General features: G+C 46.4%; 1 protein-coding gene across 1 annotated transcript in view; it reads left to right on the forward strand.

The window, feature by feature from the left end:
* Positions 1-19762, forward strand: part of CAPN5 (calpain 5) — a 192280-nt gene that overhangs the window by 67978 nt on the left and 104540 nt on the right. The window lies entirely within an intron of this gene.

Genomic DNA, 19762 nt, shown 5'->3' on the forward strand with positions numbered 1-19762 from the left:
AGCCTCTAGACGTAGGTCTGTACTCCAGGAACAGATCCTTCTAGGTGTATCCCCCTCCCAGTCAGCTGTACCGGACATCTGGGTTGCAGCTTCTAGCTTCTGCAACTCTGGCCCTCAGGTTGACTATCCAAGGTCACATGGCAGTCTGTACAGGGGGACCCCGCTCTCCAGCCGAAGACCCCATGCACACTTGCTCTCTTGGTATAAATACAGTCACCCAGCATGCTTTGAGGCACTTTCCTCTGCCAATGGCCAGGGTTGTATCTAGACCCATGCTCCCATTTGTCAGGTTTCCTCCCACTGTCCAATATGCCCCTTTCTATTAAATACAAAACATGGGCAGTTTGGGACTTTAAATGAGACACCGGCGAGCACTGCTAAGCTTCTCCATCCCTGTATATAACAAATAATATAATATAGCTAACATAGATAACCTATCAAATGTTGAAAGTGAGACATTTTGCAATGTCATGCTAAATATTGGCTCATTTTGGATTTAATGAGAGCTACACATTCCAAAATAGTCAGAACAGGTAGCAATAAGGGGCCGGAAAAGTTAAATGTACATACAGTATAAGGAACAGCTGGAGGACCAATTTGCAACTTATAAGGTCAATTGACAAAATGATTGGGTATCAAAACTCTCAGAGTGGCAGTGTCTCTCAGAAGTCAAAATGGGCAGAGGATCACCAATTCCCCCAATGCAGCAGCAAGAAATAGTGGAGCAATATCGAAAAGGAGTTTCTCAGAGAAAAATTGCAAAGCGTTTGGAGTTATCATCATCTACAGTACATCAGGGCTCGACAAATTTGCTATGAATCTAGGAGCCAGCTAAAAAAGTTAGGAGCCAGTTTTTTTTTTTTGGTAGCGTGGGTTGTCGGGGCAAGTAATTTGCGCCCCCTAACTAACTTACAGCAGAGTGGTCAGTCAATAACTCCAATGTAACGCATTACGTCAAGGTTATGGGCTGGCCAGAAAGAATGACATTAAAAACCTGTTATAGGGGAAACTCCTTTTTATGCGAATGCATCACGACTGCAGCATGTAAAATACCCTCATCTGCTGCCTATTGTAGCTTAAGGGTGGCTGTTGGTGGGTGGCAAAAACATGTCTTTACAGCACCCAACTGCACATCTAAATAAAGCCTTTGTGACATTTTAAATAAAACAAACACAGAAAAGGATGAAAGAAGTATCCCAGCGCTGCTGATCTTCTGTTGCCTCTTTGCAGCTACTTCCTACCTGTGTGTCCCCCTGTGGTGATTGTTGATAATACACAGGGCTTTATCAGAGGACATAAAAAGATAATTTTAAAGCATGCCAGCCTCATCTCCCCTCCTCCACCTCACAGCACACCTTAAACAACTTTGCACTATTAGAACAGCGGCTCAGTGTGTAACAGCATGGACACATGAACACACACACAGGCAGCCCCCGTGCTCTATCCTCCACCAGAACTCTCCCCCCCCTCCCTCACAGTAGTGACCGTCTGACTGCTAGGTCAGGTAAAGGGCACACAGGCTGCCGGGTCCCCCTCCTCATCACCCTTCTCCAAGGTCTGAACTCCCGCTGTGGTCTCTGGGGGGAGGAAGGCAAGCCTGATAAGGACGCTACGGGCAGCAGAAGAGAGCTCACTGAGCAGCCATTCCGGACCTTGCTCTGGCAGAGGAGAGGAGGCCAGCCCCCTCCCCTCTCATGTTACAAACAGCCGGACTTCAGACTACTGATTACGGCTCCAGGGAAAACACGGAGACCAGGGAGGGGGGAGAGTGAAGCATCAGCTGCCTGACACTCTGAGCTGCGTGTCCGGGCAGTCAGTCAGAGAGTTGCAGAGAGTGGGCTGGCGGCAAATCAGGAGCCTGGACGCGGTTTCTGGTCGCCATGGCGACCTGGCGACCGGGGTTTGTCGAACCCTGCAGTACATAATATCATCCAAAGATTCAGAGAATCTGGAACACTCTCTGTGCATAAGGGTCAAGGCCGGAAAAACCATACTGGATGCCCATGATCTTCTGGCCCTTAGACGGCACTGCATCACATACAAGAATGCTACTGTAATGGAAATCACAACATGGGCTCAGGAATGCTTCCAAAAAACATTGTCGGTGAACACAATCCACTGTGCCATTTGTCGTTGCCGGCTAAAACTCTATAGGCCAAAAAAGAAGCCATATCTAAACATGATCCAGAAGCACAGGCATTTTTCTCTGGGCCAAGGCTCATTTAAAATGGACTGTGGCAAAGTGGAAAACTGTTCTGTGGTCAGACGAATCAAAATTTGAAGTTTTTTGGAAAACTGGGACGCCATGTCATCCAGACTAAAGAGGACAAGGACAACCCAAGTTGTTATCAGCGCTCAGTTCAGAAGCCTGCATCTCTGATGGTATGGGGTGGCATGAGTGCGTGTGGCATGGGCAGCTTACACATCTGGAAAGGCACCATCAATGCTGAAAGGTATATCCAAGTTCTAGAACAACATATGCTCCCATCCAGACGTCGTCTCTTTCAGGGAAGACCTTGCATTTTCCAACATGACAATCCCATGCCCACATACTGCATCAATTACAACATCATGGCTGTGTAGAAGAAGGATCCGGGTACTGAAATGGCCAGCCTGCAGTCCAGATCTTTCACCCATAGAAAACATTTGGCGACTTCCGGTTCCGGCACCCATGTAGAAGGCAGCGCGGGACATCGGCTCCAGGGCATATCGGCTAAGTAACCTGCTATTTCGCCCATCCGCGCCCGCCTTTGCTGCCATTTGCCTTGCGGTGGCCCGGGGACCCGACCGCTATGGATAGATTCCTGCATCACGGCGGTACGCCGCCGACGGCCCAAATAAAGTCCGCGGCTTCAGTTGCGGCCTACCCGGAGGAGGACATGGCGGATGCCGCCCTCCCTCAGGCGCCACAAGCACAGCCACCTCCACCCACAACCACCTTACCGGAGGCTCAGATCTCCTCTCTGGCACAGGCAGTGGCCACCCTGCTGTCTCCCACAATCAAGGAAGCAGTGGACAAAGCCATATCCGAGGGGATCACTCAGATAAAGAGGGAGATAGGAGAGCATGCCCACAGGCTGACTGAAATGGAGCATAGGATGTCTGATCTAGAAGACGAGCTCCAGGGATCCTTTGCGATGGACCAGCAGGCCAGGCAGACGCAGAGGTACCTTCTTGACAAAGTGGATGATCTGGAGAACAGATCCAGAAGAAATAACCTCCGGATCATAGGCCTGCCAGAGACTTACGGAGCAGAGACCCTGTGTGAACTAGCATCTGTGCGCCTTCCTGCGGCTCTGGGGATCCAGACGCCATGCTCTGTGGAACGCGCTCATCGCCTGGGGGCCCCTTCAAATGACAGACGCTCCCCGCGATCTATTATTGTGCGGTACCTGAACTATATGGACCGGCAGAATATTCTGAAATCGTTCCGCAACTCCAAAGCCCTACAAGTTGACGGCCATAAGCTGCTGATATTTGCAGATTACTCCCAGGAGGTTTCCCGCCGTAGGAAAGCCTTCCAACCGATTTGCCAGGCTTTATTCCACAAGTCTATAAAGTTTACTCTGGCGTACCCAGCCATCCTTCGACTAGCGGACCTTTCCGGGGAACAGAAATCTTTCTCTGCACCTGATGAGGCTCATCACTTCCTGCAACGCCATTTCAACATCACCCTGGACCCTCCGACTACTCCATCACCCCAGCGCCCCCAGGGGGCCAGGGGCCAACAGAGTCCCAGAAAGGATCCTGCGAAGAAACAGCGAGTATCCTATCGTAATAGACCACGCTGATGACCCTCCTACCTGTCTTATACCTACTTGAATCCAGTCTGTGCCTCTAACGGACTCCGTTCTGTGCATATCCTGTGCTTCCCGAAGCTACTGCCGTATCTTGGTATTTGGTAACTATAAGCATATGTTCTAACTGTATATCACTACAGTTTTCTTTATTCTGTTGGTGGTTGCTTAAGGTTGATTTTATGTCATTGCCTACAGAATGTTATGGCTGTGCGACCCCATAGGGGTTTTCTTACTGTTTCTGTTATGGTTTAATATTTTTTGATGCGATAGCCCGACCCGACTGCGTGGGTCACACTACGCACGCGGGCCGGCGCCATCTTGTGGCTTTCCTTCCCCAGTGCTGTGCGACTCTGTTTCGTGGTCGGGGACCTCCCATGGTTCTCCTATGCAGCATCACTTGCTTACCACTCAACGACCATCAGTGGCGGGGGCATGCAGCACTGGACCTGGTAACGCTGTCCAATGTGTGAGCTCATTTACATGAGGAAAAAAGTGAAGTTCCACACGTGTATCTCATGTTCCCTATTTGTTTACCCCACGGCCTCGGTTGGGCCTACCTCTTTACCCTCATTTCCCTCCTTGGCACCTAAATTTTGCTTTTTTCCGCTAACCACATTTACTGGCATGGCGGACATCCCACTACGAGGCATATCACCAGGGGCAACCTCTTCACTGACACTTAACCATTTCGAGTTATCACCCTCGTGGGATCCTCCATGAGTGTAATTTCTTGGAACGTTAAGGGACTTAGATCACCCAACAAGAGGATGGCAGTTCTCAGACAATTGAAACGTTTGAAAGCTGACGTTGCGATTTTACAGGAAACACACTTGGAAGCGAAGGACTTCCATCATATGCGCAAGTTGTGGGTGGGACAGGTTTATGGTTCTTCGGCAGTGAAGGGCAAGGCAGGTGTCCTGATTCTTATCCATAAGAATCTACAGGCTACCCTCAAACACACGGTAACAGACTCAGAAGGCCGCGTAGTGACACTACATTTGGAAACGGCGCAACGGGAGTGGGCAATAGCGGGAGTCTACGCCCCTAACGTGCCCTCGGCGTCTTTCTTCCAATCATTGACACGGACATTGGCTCCCCTCCTTCATCTTCCGCTCCTAGTGGCGGGAGACTTCAACCAGTTGATGAATCCAGCGGAGGACAGGTCCCTCGCCGCACAGACTCTCCAGAATCCTAACTCACGTCACTCCCCTCTACTACGGGAATTTGTGGATAGTCTACATCTCACCGACGTGTGGCGACTACACAATCCCGAAGGCAGAGAGTATTCCTTTTATTCTCACCCCCACCAGACGCTCTCCCGAATTGACTACATCCTCGCGAATCCTACTATTCTCACTTTCGTGACTTCTCCCCTCATACACGACATAGCGATTTCCGATCATGCTCCAGTTTCAGTAGGCATCACCCTCTGACTCCACTCCTGCTGCGAAGTGTTGGCGATTTCCCTCCTACCTCGCTAAGGACCCCGGGGCATCTGCCCTCATCAAAGCAGCCTGGTCTGAGTTTATTGCACAAAACGATACTCCCTCGATATCTCCCACCCTTCTATGGGAAACAGGGAAGGCAGTGCTTAGAGGCCGTCTAATCTCTTATGCTGCGGCTTATAAGAAGACACTCGCCAAAACCTTTGAGACGGCTAGCTCATCGCTGAGAGTGGCTCAGGCTGCACTTCACAGCCGCAATTCCCCTGAAAACATAGACCGCTGGCGATCTGCAAAGGCAGTTTTTGATGAATGGGCCGAGAGGAGGGAACTGCTATACAGATCCCATCAGGAATGGAAGTTCCATTGCTATGGAAACAAGCCGGGAAAACTCTTGGCATCCCTATGCCGAGGCCCCTTTACCCCTACTCAGGTAACAGCTCTCAGGGACATTGATGGTCAAATAGTTAACGACCCAAAGGAAATCAACAGGGTATTTGCTCAATTCTACCAAAATCTATATAGTCACGAGCCTATGGACGAGACAACGGCCGAGGATTGGCTCTCCAGAATCGGCCTCCCTTCTCTCACACCGGATCAACTGTCGCAGCTAAATGCCCCATTGACTTTGGAGGAATTGACCAAATCTATCAAAGCACTGACACCGGGGAAATCACCTGGCCCCGACGGGTACACGCCAGACTTTTACAAATTAGCATTGGACTCAGTGGCACCGACGCTGTTGTCTGTTTTTAACCACATACTAGACGGCCACCCATACCTCCCTACGGGCAGTCAAGCTCACATCAAATTGATCTATAAAAAAGGCAAGGACCCCTTAGACCCGGGCTCTTATAGACCAATATCACTGCTTAATGTAGATTCCAAATTGTTATCCAAGTTGATGGCGGACAGATTGGCCTCTATAATGCCCACCCTTGTGCACCCCTCTCAGGCGGGGTTCACGAGGGGAAGGTCAGCGACATCTAACATTAGAAAAGTGCTTCTAGCATTAGAAATGGCCAAATCGGACCCGGATGCAGACGCCGCGATCATAACACTCGACGCCGAAAAGGCTTTTGATAATGTGAATATCCAATGGTTGGATCGGGTGCTGTGCCAGCTGGGCTTCTCCGGTAGATTCCTTCACCTAATCCGCGCGATGTACGCGTCCCCGGCTGCACAGGTGGTGATAGCGGGACATATGTCCCCGTCCTTTCGCCTGTTCAAGGGGACGAGGCAAGGGTGCCCGCTGTCCCCGCTCCTGTTCAACTTGGCGCTGGAACCGCTGTCCAGAGCCCTTCTGACACACCCGGATCTACACGGTATTGGAGTGGGCACCGATGAGCTTCGTATTGCAATGTTCGCGGACGACGTCCTTATATTCACTTCGGCGCCGGGCCATGATATCCCCGCAATTCAATCCATATTTGCGCAATACCGTTTGTGCTCGGGTCTACGCATAAATTTTTCCAAGAGCGAAATCCTTCCCCTCACCACGACATGCCCCCCGTCATGGGCTAACTCCTCGACGTTACGTATAGCAACTTCACATATAACTTACCTTGGGGTTAAAATAGGCCGATTCCCCTCTTCTATATACCACCTAAACTTTACGCCGGTAATAGATAAGATGATAGCTGAATTGAAAACATGGGCCAATTTACCTCTGTCCTTCTTCGGAAGGTGTCACCTCTATAAAATGACCACCTTTCCGAAACTGTTATATCCACTGCAAACCATTCCCCTGCTTCTAAAACACACAGACGTCAATAGACTACATAAAGCGCTCTCCATCTTCCTTTGGAAGGGGAAAAGACCTCGCATCTCCATCAACAAACTACACCTGCCTAAGGGGGAGGGGGGAGTGGACTTGCCCAACACCAGAATGTACAACGTAGTATGCCTCTTGAGGGGATGTCTGGATTGGATTAGCCAGGAATCACGTTATACTAACTGGTCGCTGGAGACGCAGATGGTGGCCCCTTGGGATCTGACAGCGCTGCTGCACTGTGGAACGGGGGATATCCCACAGACCCTTCGTAATAATATTCTGATAAGAGACACGGTGGCGGCATGGCGAGAAGTGCGTAAGAAGTTGGGGACTCCCCAATGGCTGTCCAGGTACCTGCCCATGCACCACCACCCCGGGTTCCCACAGGCGCAGCAGCACTCCATTTTTGCAATTTGGGCATCAAAGGGGATCAGGCGGTTCTCCCAATTGTTTGATGTGAAGTCAGGAAGACCGTTGGCTTTCGCCACCTTTGCGGAAACCCACGGCCTTCCCTTTGGTCATTACCTATACTTTCGGCAATGTATTAGTTATGTTTCAAGAATGTGTCATGCTCCTTCACAACGTTTTTGCTCGTCCCTATTGGACTCATGGATACAACGGGGCAAGCACAGGATATCACAGCTGTACAAGCCTCTAAATCAGGAGCTCTTACAGGGGACATCTGCTTCAGTGGCCAAATCTTGGAACAAGACTCTGAATTCCCCTGATGCGCATAAGAAAATTATCCAAGGCTACGCCATCACCCGTAGATATATTACCAACGAATTCTGGAGGGAGCAACAATATAAAATTCTGCATGGAGCGTATCTCCCGCACATGCGGTGGTCTCCGGACATTGCCCACCACTTTTGTACTCTTTGCAAGGAACGTTTCCCCTCCCTTCTGCACAAACTGTGGTCATGCCCCCACATAGCTTCCTTTTGGGGTAAAGTTATCAGATATGTTGCAAAGCTGACGGGAGTTTCCCTCCCCAGGGACATATACCTTCTTCTTTTTAACTGCTTGAACAGAGACTTTATCTCTATACCTCAACCCGATTGGAAGCTTATATCCCTGCACAAAGCCTGGATAGTGACCTGCTTGATGTCGGCCCATAGGATGATACTCCGCAACTGGCTGTCGGACACTGCCCCAAATATCGCAGAACTGTCCACTGCTATGTCTTCATTAAGAACCACAGAATCGGTGGGCCTCTCCATCGACCCGCGCTTGTCCCGCATTAAGTTTGACAGCAAATGGAACTGTATATCCTCCTCATGCTCTACAGAAGCTGAAGGCCTTTCAGCTCACGCCCTTGTTTGATCTAAGATCCCATCACTACTAACTCAGTGGACTACAATGTACCGGTGCAACACACTCACCTCATCTGGTTCCCCTGTACTAATTTGTGTCTGCCTCAACCCCCCCCTTTTACTTAATGTTTCGTTAACACCGATTGCTTATTGTCGTATGGGTGACAGCGGGCTCTTCTAGGGCCTCCCGGTCTGGGCCGCTCGACCATGGGCAACGGCCTAGTCCCGGACAACTGGCAACTGCGGAATGATACCTATGTTTATAGTCACTAGGATGCAATTTACATATCCCCCCCCCCCTATCCACCCCTCCCCTCGCCCCCCTCCCGCTACATTTCTCTTATCTTCCTTTGATGCCAGGTGCTACTACACCTGGCTTTCTGTAGAACATCCCTCCTCCCTCTTCCCCCCCCTTCTATTAAAATGAAACACCTTTGGCCTTACAGAATATCGTTATTACGACTTCACCCGAGAAATTCTTTGCGACCAGCAGGGCGCTTAGCAGAGCACGTTGTCACCAGTGTTATGCCGTTCATATTATTTCCTGATCCATTGCTCACAGTTTGGTTCTATGTAATGCTTTGAATTTCAATAAAATATTGTTTAAAAAAAAAAAAAAAAAAGAAAACATTTGGCACATCATAAAGAGGAAGATGCGACGAAGACCTAGGACAGTTGAGCATCTAGAAGCCTGTATTGGACAAGAATGGGACAACATTCCTATTCCTAAACTTGATCAACTTGTCTCCTCAGTCCCCAGATGTTTGCAGACTGTTATAAAAAGAAGAGGGGAGGCCACACAGTGGTAAAAATGGCCTTGTTCCAACTTTTTTTGAGATGTGTTGATGCCATGAAATTTCAAATCAACTTAGTTTTCCCTTTAAAATGATACATTTTCTCAGTTTGATATGTCATCTATGTTGTCTTCTGAATAAAATTATTGAAATTTGAAACTTCCACTTCATTGCATTCTGTTTTTATTCACAATTTGTACAGTGTCCCAACTTTTTGGAATGGGGTGTGTGTGTGTGTGTGTGTGTATATGTGTGTATATGTGTATATATAATATATATATATATACACAGGGGCGGACTGGGCCGGGGGGCCGGGAGGCAATTGCCCTCCAGGCCGCTCTGATGCTTCCTAAAAAGGCCACTTGCTCCGCACCGCTTCCACCCCTGCAGACAGGCATGACACCCGCCAGCCGCCGCTATATTGTGTTATACTTGCGGTCGGAGCATCACTGCTCTGCTGCAGCTCTGCAAGTATACTGTAATACAATGTAGCGGCGGCTGGCGGGTGTCATGCCTGTCTGCAGGGGTGGAAGCGGTGCGGAGCAAGTGGCCTTTTTGACTGGTGAGTCCAGTCACTTCCCTGTCAGGCGGAGTGATCTCCACCCGACAGGTGCCTCCTAGTCCCGGCTGAGCGTGATGTCATCCAGAGGCCAGGAGGCGGGAAGAAAGGACGGAGGAGAGTGCTTCTGTTAAGAACTGTGAGGAGCCAGTCCAGTGAAGCCCAGTGCAAGTGAGTTTTCAGAGGCTGATCATACACCTTACCTAAGGCAATGTTGTGTATCAGTGTTGTAGCTGTGTGAACTGGCGGAAGTGATTAACTCATTGAGGGGAGGGGTTAATTTAAAATGCTGTTTGTAAAATGCAGCATGGAGGGGGTTAATGTACTGCCACTGGCCACTGATGCATTAGTGACCAGTGGCAGTTAATTAACCCTTTGTGCTGCATTAGTGACAGTGGCACCAGTGTCAGTGTTAATTAACCCCTGTATTGTGCAGCATGAAATGGTTAATAAACACTGACACTGGTACAACTAATGCAGCACAAAGGGGTTAATGTCTGCCACTAGTCACTAATGCATCAGTGTCCAGTGGTGTATTTTATTTTTGTGCTACCCTAGGCAAGATTTAAATCGGGCACCACCCATGTAAATGTATCCCACCCCAGCCACAGTATACTGTTCTTTTCTCAGGGTCTGATGAGGAAGCCACAGCTGTTCATTGCTGATTGATATGCAGTACTAGTAGGTGGCACTGATGGACACGGATAGGTGGCACTGATCAAGCTGCACTGATGAGGCTGAGCTTATATGCACTGGTGAGGCTGCATTGATGAGCACTGATGAGGCTGCACTGATGGACACTGGTGGTGCTGCGTTGATGGGGACTGATGAGGCTGCATTGATGGAAACTGATGAGGCTGCACTGGCTGAAAAAGTGAAAAAATGTGGCGCTCAACAGCTTGATAAAACACAAAATAAATTATTCCAATGTGCAAACGTTCGTGCAAAAAAACAGTCTCTAGTGTCCAAAAAAAAAAAAAAGGGGTTAAGCAAACAGCCAATGATGGAAACACAGACTTGATAGGAGTGAATCTCAAAAAAGCCTCCACCTCTACACGATCACCCAGTGAAATGTATAGGTACCGCTTACTAGAACCACTGGACCCCTTAGTTATAGCAGGTCAAACACGCTTATTGATCCACATCAGATCCGACCTTGCACATCCCCCTCTCACACAGGCGAGAGTGTGTAGCCAAATCAATAAAGCATTAAAGAACCAAGTCATAGATGGAGAGAAATGACAAACAGGCTCTCATGGTGAAGTATTACTCATCAAAGCATCATTTGTTGATATAAAATCAGTTTGCTGGGGATAGGAGACGCCGCTCCACGCCTGCGTTCCTTAGACCCGGAAGTTTACAATCTAAGGGTCTAAGGAACGCAGGCGTGGAGCGGCGTCTCCTATCTCGCCTGTGTGAGAGGGGGATGTGCAAGGTCGGATCTGATGTGGATCAATAAGCGTGTTTGACCCCCTATAACTAAGGGGTCCAGTGGTTCTGGTAAGCGGTACCTATACATTTCACTGGGTGATCGTGTGGAGGTGGAGGCCTTTTTGAGATTCACTCCTATCAAGTCTGTGTTTCCATCATTGGCTGTTTGCTTAACCCATTTTTTTTTTTTTTTGCACACTAGAGACTGTTTTTTTGCACGAACGTTTGCACATTTGAATAATTTATTTTGTGTTTTATCAAACTGTTGAGCGCCACATTTTTTCACTTTTTCATTTGTCACGTTATTCACGTTGATTTTGTAGCTCGCAGAGTGGAAGCAATTTCACCTTAATCACATTTATGGATATGAGTAGTGTTTATTTATTTATACATCACATTCATTTTGCGCAGTTTTTGTTGGGTTCACCAATAATCTTCTTTCACTGATGAGGCTGAGCTGATGGACACTGATCAGGTTGCATTGATGGGCACTGATCGGGTTGCATTGATGGGCACTGGTGAGGCTGCATTGATGGGCACTGATCAGGCTGCATTAATGGGAACTGATAAGGCTGCACTGGTGAGGCTGCATTTATGGGCACTGGAGAGGCTGCATTGATGGACACTGGTGAGGCTGCATTGATGGGCACTGGTTAGGTTCCATTGATGGGCACTGATCAGGCTGCATTGATGGGCACTCGTTAGGTTGCATTGATGGGTACTGGTCAGGTTGCATTGATGGGCAATGATCAGGATGCCTTGATGGGCACAGGTGAGGCTGCATTAATGGGCACTGATGAGGCTGGACTGATAGGCACTGGTGAGGCTGCATTGTTGCATTATTTTTGTTAAACCTCCTTTGTTGCTATTAACATTAAATTATGTTACCACATTGTATCATATTTGTCTTGCTTTATAACATCAATATCAGTTATAAACCAGGTGGGCATAGATGGTGAGCTCGGTGGTTCAATGGGCCACTTGACTGGACTTGCCCCCCAGGCCCAAGGCTGCTAGTCCTCCCCTGTGTGTGTGTGTGTGTATATATATATATATATATATATATATATATATATATATATATATATATATATATATATATATATATATATAATATTGTGTGTGTGTGTTCTTACTAACACACTTGGTCTGTACAATACTGACCACTTTTTTGTGGCTCTGTACCAGGAGAATGGCATGTGTCTTTCCCTTGGTCCAACATTGGGATTTTCTGTTCACCAGACGAGTTCCTAGGCCATTTTCCATTTCAGAATTTGCTGGCAGTCCGAGCAGCGCTGACCTCGGCATTGGCGGTCTGTGAGCAGGACATTGATAAAGCATAAAGTCTCCAGTGTTACAGTCTGGATTGAATGTCAGTGCTAAGTGCACGGAATAAGAATCTTGATCCTCCCTTTAGAAATTCCTTTGTGCCCTCCAGCTCATCAATATTTTCCATAATTGTCAGCTATATACAGTGCATTGTGCTGGAATGGGAGCTAGAGTCCCGGAAAAGTACATACTTCCTCTTTTCACTTATAAAAACCAGCTTTGTTCTATTAATAGATTTGCTTTGCATCTGTGCCCATTTTATAGATATACTGTATACACCAAGAAGACCGCCTACACCCACAATACATATTTGTACATGATTTAGTTTGCAATTCTGTTCGGCCAGTCTTCACATCTGCCACTTTGCATAGAGGGGAAATCTACTCCATAGCTCCCAGGTACACCTGGCTGCTCATTGGACCAGGAGTCCAACATCTGACACTAGGGATAAGGGGCAACTGTCAGTTTTCATTGTGTTCAAACTTCTGCAAAAAATCAAAAGTTTGCAGGTAAAATGCATTGGAGTCCATTGTCAAAGTGAAATTAAGACATTTTTGGTGTCTTTTTTTTTTTTTTTTTTTTTTTAATTCCAATTACATTCTTGCTTGTTGTACTTTGTGGTTTTTTTTTTTTTGTTTTTTTTTTTAAATCAAATCTTTCCTGAAAGTTGAACAGAACAAAAAATACTTGTTATGCCGTCAGGCTGCAAGTAAAGAATATGGCTCTTTATGAGAGCAGTAGTCTGGCTCTCCATTGTGCTCCCACCCCAGGCAGCTACTAACTGTTAAAGTTATTATATAACGAAAAAAAAAAAAATGCCGGGGGAGGGACTAAAAATCAAAAAATCAAAAAATGCAGTATTTTTTACATTTTATGCAGTTGCAATTAGGCTTTAAAAAACTGCAAATCTTTGGCAGGCAGGGCAGTTATCTGTATACTATATGTAATCTAGCAGTTTTTCTGGAATTTTGGATGAAAGGTCAAAAGCCAGTCTTTATAAATGCTCTTGTTCGGTATAGATAGGCTGTTACATATGCAGGCTGTGCTTCCTCCTTTTTCAGATCAATCAGTTTTTGAGTTTTTAGTGTATGATGTCCAAAACCACAATGGGGGGGGGGACCAGTACGATCCATAGACATATTGTATCTTAACAATGCATGTAAGATAGTTGGCAGAATAATATAACAATTCAGCTCCAAATGCCAGTACACAAAATCAAACAATAGAACATACAGAATCATTACATAAATAAAAACAATAGAATACAGCAGTAAAAGAATGAAGAGCTCTAGGAGCACATCTGATCAAATAATAACACAAATATATGAAATGATGTAACTGAATATACCAGTAATAAATGCACAGCTACCCAGGGAGACCATCGCTTTATAGAATTTTTGTAGACAACCCCTATGTTGGTGTATAGCAATTTTTTTTTTTTTCTCTTTTTCAATCGTTTTTCGGTCCATATTTTGCGATTTAATGTTGGTGGGATAAGTGACAACTATTTATGAAATATTAGTGATCAATATAGAAAAAGTACACGTATGACTATCAATAAAAGCATCAGGGATAACATATCTTTAGATATTATGCACTCCCTGGCCACTTTTAGGTACACATTGTTAGCACTGGGTTGGACCCCCTTTTTGCCTACAGAACTGCCTTCATTCTTCGTGGCAAAGATTCAACAAGGTGTTGGAAACATTCCTCAGAGATTTTGGTCCATAGTGACCATGATAGAATCACACCGTTGCAGCAGAATCATCGGCTGCACATCCATGATGAGAATCTTCTGTTCCACCACATCCACAAAGGTGCTCTATTGGATGAGATGTGGTGAATGTGGAGGCCATTGGAGTACAGTGACCTCATTCTCATGGTGAAGAAACCAGTGGTGAGATGATTGGAGCTTTGTGACATGGTGCATTATCCTGCTGGAAGGAGCCATCAGAAGGTACTAAGGGGCCCAAAGTGTGCCAAGAAAATATCCCCCACACCATTACACCACCACCAGCCTGAACCGTTGATACAAGTCAGGATGGATCCATACTTTCAAATTCTGACCCTACCATCTGAATGTCCCAGCTGAAATCATGACTCATCAACCAGGCAATATTTTTTCAATCTATTATATTAGTATAAAATACATTTTTTTTTTTTTAGCCGAGACCCTAGATTAGAGCATAAAATGGGGGTCATTGCAATCTTTTGTCACACTGTGTTTGCGCAGCGGTCTTGCAAACACAATTTCTTAAGAAATAATACACTTTTTGGAATAAATAAGAAAACGGTAAAGTTAGCTATTTTTTTTTTTGTATAATGTGAAAGATGATGTTACTCTAAGCGCCGGTTCACATTACCGCGACGCTACTTGCAGGGGCGACCTCCGAGATCGCGGTGCGAGCAGCGCGCCGCGACCTCGGAGCGGACGCCACGGACTTCATAACATTGAAGTCTATGGTGGTCGCCTCCTGGTCGCCCCAAAGAAGCTCCGGACCCTTTTTCTAGGTCGGAGCGACTTGTGTCGCTCCTATTAGAACGGGTCCGCAGCTTCCCTATGGGAGGCGACCTGCGGCGACCTGTGAGGCGACCAGGTCGCCTCACAGGTCGCCCCAGTGTGAACCGGCACTGAGTAAATAGATACCTAACATGTCATGCTTCAAAACTGCGCACGCTCGTGGAATGACGATAAACTACGATATTTAAAAATCTCCATAGCCAATGCTTTCAAAATGTTTACAGGTGTAGCGCTGCCCCCTTGAGGGCTGCTGGTTGATGAGTGTTTCTCAGCACTCCCATGACCCTGTGAACTGTCCAACCCACCTGACACTCTAGATTCTGACATTGTAAGTATACCTTTAAGAACACACTGACACAAAAAGAGATGTTTTGCTTTTTTACTTACTTATACCCGTTTATTCTTTACCCGTCAGTCAAATCCCACCAAAACCAGTGAGATTCCGCAGGACTGATATATATAAAGAAATGGTAAACAAACAATATCAATGAACAATAGTAGCACAATAGTCTGACTGTGAACCTTTATAGCTCTACTATTACTGTTGCTTAGATTAAAGAACTTAGAACTATACCAAAGCTGTAACATTTCTAGTTAATAGTGCAATAAAGTACATTAAGTGTGTCCCCTTTAGGGTATACCAGGTGTCAACCCCTTTCCTAGCAAGGCCCTGCTAAGTCTTCACCAGCAGTTGGAGCTCTTATCACTGTCCAATGTGATATTTGTAATCCCAAAAGAAGTGATATGTGCAATACTGTCTGCAGTCAGTGTGTTGATGGAAAAAGGTTATTCTTGCGGTTAGGATTTCACACAGGCACCCTTCCGTTCTTTGATGTCCATATGTGAGGATCCTGCAATACTGATGAAGCGCTCTCCCACGATCCGGTGTCTGGGAGTGATCGATACTCTGCTGCCTCGGTCAGTCTGTCTGGCCTCCGCTCGCTGCCTCTTCAGCTACACTGTATCAGCATCCACCATGCAGATATCAGCATCTGCTCCGAGGAGGACAAGCTCCGCACTCTTGTTAAGCCTCATGTCCTATGCCTCAACCAACAGTACTGTGAGCACTCAACAGGCTGATCCGCACTCACTGGGTCCCAGAAGCAAGAGATCATGCACACTGTGAAGCAGATAGGTTTATAGTCTCTCCCATGGTCCTTCACTTCCCCATTGCTCCCCGGGAGTACAGTTCCTTCAGCAATCCAGATAGCAGTCTGCTCCCAGTACTGAACTACATCTCCCACAATCCCAAGTCTTCCGCTTCCTGCGAGAGGCCGATCTCCTCCTGAAAGCGGTCTTAAAGGGGCACACAGGCAATTCCAACAATAATAATAAACCTGCAGATACATATATATTGTAGTAGTCTGATCCCGGCTACACAGGTTACCTGTTTAGAGTTACAGAGAAGGTCTTGTACTAGAATTATTGCACTCGCTCTAACAATCGTGGTGATCCCTCCACATGTGTGGTTTGAACACGGTTTACATATGTGGGCGCGACTTGTGAATGCGTTCACTTCTGCGCCTGAGCTCGGAGGAATGGGACGCTTTGATTTTTTTTTTTTTTTTACACTGTGCCTATTAAAAATAAATAAATACAATTTTGATCACTTTTATTCCTATTACAAGGAATGTAAACATCCCTTGTAATAGAAATAAGCAGGTCAGGTCCTCCTTTTTAAGATATCTGGGGTAAAAAAAAGACCTCGTATCTCTCATTTACACTTCAAAGCAAAAAAAAAAGTAACTTTACTTTTGCTAAAAAAAAAAAAAGGCCCTTTAGGGCCGTTGGGCGGAAGTAATGTTTGACGTTGCTCTGGTCCCCCAGGGGCATAGTTGAGTGGGGATTATCTTGCCCCCACTCGATTTGTGCCCATCCATGCACAGAATCGGATCGGCTCCGGTAAGCGGGGAAAATGACCGGGAAGCAACGGGAGGGGGGGGGGGGCACCTCTCCCGCTGCCCATGAAAGTGATGCCATTGCGAATCTGCCTTCAGAACCACTTTTTTTTTTAAAATCTGGATCGCCAGCTGTGTAAAAAAAAAATAGGGTTATGGCAGGTAGCTTCTGCCATAACCCTGGTATTTAACGTCAAAGTACTGACGTAAATATGCGGTGGGAAGTCCGGAAGTCGTTAACAGAAGCCAATGCGAGTCATGCAGAAGTTGGACCAAAAGTAGTTCAAAATCAAAGTGCGGCGCTGTGCATATATAAAGTGCTTATACAAGACCTAGTAGGTATAAACAAAGTATTGAGACAAAACCAAGTCTTTAAAGGTCAAAACAAGAAAAAAAAAATATATATATTTTTTTTTTTTTTTTTTTTTTGATTTTTACCTTTTAAGAACTTTGCTTTTGTCTCAATAGTTTTTGTTTATACCTACTTTGATCTTATATAAGCACTTTATATATGTACAGCGTCGCACTTTGATTATGAATTATTTATGTGCCTTGTAACTGGGTTATAGTGCTTGGCTGCGAAGAGGTTCTAAGCTTAGATTACCCTCTCCCTTTTTGATGGGACCAAAAGTAGTGTAGGAAACTTTTTCTAGATCGGATCGACTCCAGGTGCTCCTCTTAGAACGGTTCCATTGCACTTCATGGGGTGTGACTTGTGATGCGATGTGCTCTCAAAGTCGGAGCGCATGTCGCACCAATGTGAACCGGGCCTCAAGGGAACAGTGTGAGATTGCACCAGCAAGGCGTGATGGAGCTGCAAATATTGGGTGCTTCCTTCTTTGTAGTTTTGTAGATCACTGCTCCTTTCCTCTGTGGACGGCGTTCTTCTTTAAACTAGAGCTTTACTGGTAAATCTGCGAGTTCTTTACTGGCATTGTTAGCGAGATCGGGTTCATTGTAAAATCTTGGCAGCACCTCCCTTGCTAATGACAGCAGCCTTCTGTATCATGTTTCAGCTCTGCCCCGTCAGCATCGCTAATGGGAGAATAAAAATGAATTTTGGCTTCTTCTCAGAATGGCACGTACGGCTTCAGCGAGAACGGCCCAGCCTGGCCTCGGGCGCAGAATACTAATGGCTGCCTCTGATGCAGGAGTCGCATCACATCAGCCAGATGTAGGGATGGCATGAGGAGCTGGCCCAGCGCTGTGTAATGATGGAACATGTCACCCCCTCACCTTGTCAATGACTAATTCTACTATTTATAAATATCCCCTTATGGATGGATTGCTGTGTTCTGTAGATGAGCCAAAAAAGGTTTTTCCTTTTTTGTATTGTCAGGACTGACTGGCTCGCCAATTAATGCAATTGGATTGCAAAATAACTTTTTGTCTGAGCAGCTCAAATGCATGTTTTGGCTTTTTAAAGATAACAACCCTCCTGGTTTAAATGCAGCATAAAAGTTTTTAAAGACCTGTCGGGGGGAAAAAGTTTTAGAATTGACCTTTTCCCTGCATTGCCTAGATGGGGGGGACGTCATCATTCCGCTGAGAATTGGAAAATATAGAATACACCAGATCTTGCTGCCGCTTCTTCTTTCAGGATTTAAAGTGCCCCAAAATCTCATCACCTCTGCTGATAAAGAAAGCGGGAGAAATGATAAGTATAGTATCCAACTTTTTCTTCCTCCTAGGTCTTCCTCCCTTTTTTTTTTTTTTTTTTAAGAGCTTTTTTTGGCCATACTTTACTAGTGGGTACGCTTACTTTTGCTATCCTCTTACCCAGAATCTGCTGACGGCGCTCTAAAGTCCGCTGTCGGCTGAAGTCACAGACCCGCACATACCATGTTAGTCAATGAGAGCTTTCTTAACCACTCCCCGCAAAACGAGGTACCTGTACGTCGGCTTGAAGAAGTGATTGTACCGGGGTAATGCCCAGTACCATTTTTTCTTTTTTTTTTTTTTTTTAGAGCCAGCGATCGACTCTCTGGTGATAACCGATGCTGTTCGGCCGTTATCACAAGGCGGGGAACGTCCTCTCTGGATATCTGGATCCTCCCTCATGTCTAAGCCAGATGCTGGTCAGGCATCTGGGTGAATCCTGATATTATTGTCGGGATCCACCTAGATGCCTGACTGACAACTGGCTCATCCTCTCAGCGTGTCGCTCCTGCCCCCTCCCCAGCCTGGCACTCCAGTGAATGCTGTAGGGGAAGAGAACAGACCCAGTGTATGCACATAGCAGACTTGGGAACTGAGTGACCAATGGTCACGTGATCACTCAGTTCTTGGGGTTAGAGCCAGTGGGGGACAGCTGCAGCGTATGACTGATGCTGAAGTAGATAGGGGAGTATAGATAATCCTTTTTTTTTTTTTTTTTTTTTTTTCCTGCTCCTTGAAGTTTTTAATGTGCAGTTTAAATAAAGAGAGTAGGGGCATTTAAAAAGCCGACCTTGCCGGTAATGCTAATCTTGCAGCCGTTGGTTTAGGTGCTTCTCTTTGCAATGAAAGCAGATCATGGCTGGTAAGCAGGACCAGCAGAGTGCTGTACAGAGCTTCCTGCAAACATCACAGCACCCTCCCTCAGTACTCCTCTTGAGCTCTCAGCCCTGAGCGCTGGTTCACATATATGCGATGACAGACATTGCATGTGATCCGGAGCGCACTGCTCTAAAAAATTCACATGCAATGTCTGTGCGATGCAAATTCAGCCATACAGATTGTATGGCTGAAGTCTCATCAGATTCGTACCCAACTTGCACAGGACCCTTTTTTGGGTCCGCACCAGAATCTGATCGCATGGATATTCAAACCTATGCAATCTGATTCATGTCCGAACTGACAGTTCGCACCGCGATAAGCAAACTGATCTGGGGGGGTCGTTAACCATGTATTGACACCCCC

Source organism: Pelophylax lessonae (assembly GCF_965119305.1).
Source record: "Pelophylax lessonae genome assembly, chromosome: 2".
NCBI lineage: Eukaryota > Metazoa > Chordata > Amphibia > Anura > Ranidae > Pelophylax > Pelophylax lessonae.